We start from the raw sequence: 3,713 nt of genomic DNA, 5'->3' as shown, positions 1-3,713 counted from the left end.
ATTGGAGAAGGAACTATTGAAGCAAATTAAGTTGGATCCATCCCCTCAAACTATATATAAATTGATTAAAGGGAGAGGATTTGGAGTGCCTCTGTCAGATAATGTGGATAGTGTATCACTATCTACCACCATGGTCTCAATAGACCATGACCAAGCCAAGTCCTTAATGAATCAGTACTTTGCTGGAATGTGTTCCTTAATGTTAAGTAAGGAATTGCCAGTCAGGATTTGTTTCCTACTGCAGGATACTGTAGAGTTACGAGAGCACTCGCAAGGCTTTTCTAGACGATGGACCAAAGATGATCAATCAAATCATCAAGATGCAGTAAAAGATCTAGGAGTGTTTATTTCTGCTCCTATGGCTCAAGGGAGAAATGACTTCTTCCTGGAGGGACTGTTCATGCTGGCAAGGATGAAAATGGATAGAGACCCATTTGGGGAACTCACTGATATGTTTGGACAAATGCCAGGTAGTGGAATTGGTACTGGTCCAGGAATTATCCAGGATAGATTTTCATCCACAGTGGGACATCATCATTCAAATCAGTTCTTCAATGGCAATGGGGGACAAATCATGCCTCCCACACAATCACACTTTGGAAAAATGGGGAGCAAGTTTATGAAAAGTAATTTGAGGCCTGCTCAGTCATTTCTAATGAATAAAATACAGGTGCCAAAGCTTCAGCCTCAGTTAATTATGATTCTTCCCAGTGCACAGCCACCATGTACTCTGGGATAGACACCTCAACTTGGTCTCAAAACTAATCTATCACTTATCCAGGAAAAGTCTGACAATACTAGGAAAAAGCCACCACCATTGAAGGAAGAACTATTTAAGTGACTGAAGCAGTTGTGACTCTATAGCTGAACAGTGGAAATGCCAACAACACTGTCAGTGGTATGAGAGAAATAAGAACTCCAAAACCCTTTCTCCATGAGATGTTAAGCAAAGTGATCATCCTGTCACTTGATAGAAGTGATGAAGATAAAGAAAAAGCAAGCTCTTTGATCAGTTCACTCAAACAGAAAGGGACAGACACAAGTGACAACTTCATGCAGGCTTTTCTGAATGTATTTGAGCAGAGCCCCAAACTGGAGGTTGACATCCCCTTGTGAAATCTTACTTGGCACAGTTTGCAGCTCGTGCTTTAATTTCAGAGTTGGTGAGCATTTCAGAACTAGTTCAACCACTGGAGAGTGGCACCCACTTCCCTCTCTTCTTACTTTGATTTCAACAATTAGCTAAATTACAAGACCAAGAATGGTTAACCAAACTTTTCAACAAAGCAAGGTCAATATGTAGAAAATGCTGCCAGAAATTGATCAGAATAAGGATTGAATGTTGGAGACTTTGGAAGGAAAGGGACTTAGTTTCTTATTCTCACTCCTTAAACTGGAGAAGGAACTATTGAAGTAAATTAAGTTGGATCCATCCCCTTAAACTATATATAAATGAATTAAAGATAACATCTCTCCCAAACTTCATGTAGATAGAGGATTTGTGAACATCTTAATAACCAACTTCTTACAGTACATTTCTAGTGAAGTTAGCCCATCCAATGATGAAACAGATTCTTCCTCTGCTCCTTCTAAAGAACAGTTAGAGCAGGAAAAACAGCTGTTGCTCTCTTTTAAGCCAGTGATGCAGAAGTTTCTTCATGATCATGTGGATCTACAGGTTAGTGCCCTGTATGCTTTGCAGGTGCACTGTTAAAACAGCAGCTTCCAAAAGGCATGTTACATTTGATTTTTTGTCCATTTCTATGACATGGAAATTATTGAAGAGGAAGCTTTCTTAGCTTGGAAGGAAGACATAACTCAAGAGTTTCCAGGAAAAGGCAAGGCTTTGTTCCAGGCGAATCAGTGGCTAACCTGGCTAGAAACTGCTGAAGAAGAATCAGAGGAAGAAGCTGGCTAAAGAACCAGCCAAAGCCTTAAATTGTGCAAAACATACTGTTGCTAGGTTCTAACTGTAGCATTTGGCCTAACCACTAAATTCATTCCACTGTAACGTTTTTCACAATATTTAAAGCAGAAGCACTTCAATGACATGTTTCCTTCTGCATAAAGGTTTTGTAGTGTGATGTCTTAATCATAGTCTACCATCAAATACTTTAGGGTATCCTTAATGTTTTAGATAGACTATTAGCAGCATACAACAATTACATCCTAGTTTTCAAGCAGAGGCAATCTATTGCAAGGACCTTCTTTTAACTGCCAGTTACCATGGCTATTTTAAGTTAGAAAACTGAATAGCAACACTGAATACTGTAGAGATGCACTTTGCTCAGTAATACTTGAGTTATCCCAATATTTGATTATCCATTTGGTTGTTACAGAAAAATTCTTAACTGTAATTGATGGTTGTTGCTGTAATAGTATATTGTCTATATTTCTACCTCTAGTAATGGGCTTTATGTGTTATATTTTGATATCCTTGAGCCTGGGCAAGTGCACAAAACTGATCAGTTTGAGAGATCATTAATGCCCTTATGAGAGTCCATAATGCTGCTGCTGGACTTGGTAATCTGTAAGAGTCATCAAGGGGATACTGGTTTTGAAGGTATGAAGATCATGGAGACCACCTGAGTCCTGGTACTTTGAGAGGCCAGAGAAGGCCATTGGTGAAGGTGCAGCCTCATTGCAATTGATTATCCAGGCCTGAAGAGTTCATACAAAGAGCCTGAGACTTGGCACTATGAAGAGAGCCTATGAGAGGCTATTGTAGCAGAAGACCCCAATGTATTGGAGATGCCAGTACCATGGATCACCACCAAGAACAGCAGCAGCAGTGGAGTAGAGCCTAGAGTTCTACAGAGGCCACAGAGGGAATGTAACCCAACTCCTTTGGAGGAGCCTAAGAGATCATGTGTGAATTCTAGACATTGAAACAAGAAGCTACTGAAGATATCTTGGAGATTCCAGGATGGTTAAGATGTCAGAGCTGTGGACTATCTGTTGAGGAAAGCTGCTAACTGAGAATAGGACCAACCCAGGAGAAAGAAACTTTTTGCAATAACCAAAGATGAGAAAGGAGTTGGAGATCTGAAGACCCCTTTGACATCACACATTGTGGGATTGTGGACCTTGCCAGAAAACTTGGTAAGGTTGAGTAGGTTCAGAAACCTGGCACCTCATGAGGACAGTAGGCATTTCACCTACGCACATCCAGGTCCCTGTCATGTGACCACAGCACCCCAAGGAGAGTATGTGACAATAATTTCATGGGGGCAGTGCCCCAAAGCCCCTCCACATGTAGATGAGGCATCCCTAACATCTCAGACCAAGCCAATAGAAAGTATCTGCTGTCAGACTCCAACCCACCCCAAAAATTTTATCAAGAAGGGATAAAGGCACAGAAATTATTTCACCAAAGATCATGTGGGAGAGTTTGTCATGCCAGAGCCTGTATAATTCTTGGGAGGGTTCTCTTCTGAACCTTCACAGCTGCAAGCTGCCCTAGCCTACCTCAGTCACTGTCTGCCACATCCACTCCAGTGGAATCCGTGTGACATGAAGCTCTTGTGCTTCGTTTCTATGCAGAACAGAGGCGTGTGCCTGGAATGGCTTGGCCTCCTGGAGGTCCCTGGTGTCTCCCTACAAACAGATGATGACCAGGGTCTATGCTTGCGGTGGAGGTGCCTTGGTGATCTTAGCAACTTTAAACCTGTCAACAATATTTGATTTTAAAAATATAGCAGTGTGGGAAGATG

General features: G+C 41.5%; 1 pseudogene; it reads left to right on the top strand.

The window, feature by feature from the left end:
• The first annotated feature begins 697 nt into the window (after positions 1-697).
• On the top strand, positions 698-1,918 carry LOC116898396 (annotated as a pseudogene).
• Positions 1,919-3,713: the final 1,795 nt, after the last annotated feature.

This window comes from Rattus rattus, chromosome 4 (genome assembly GCF_011064425.1).
Source record: "Rattus rattus isolate New Zealand chromosome 4, Rrattus_CSIRO_v1, whole genome shotgun sequence".
Taxonomy (NCBI): domain Eukaryota; kingdom Metazoa; phylum Chordata; class Mammalia; order Rodentia; family Muridae; genus Rattus; species Rattus rattus.
The sequence above is the reverse complement of the archived record's forward strand: the minus strand, read 5'-3'. Positions and strand labels throughout refer to the sequence as shown.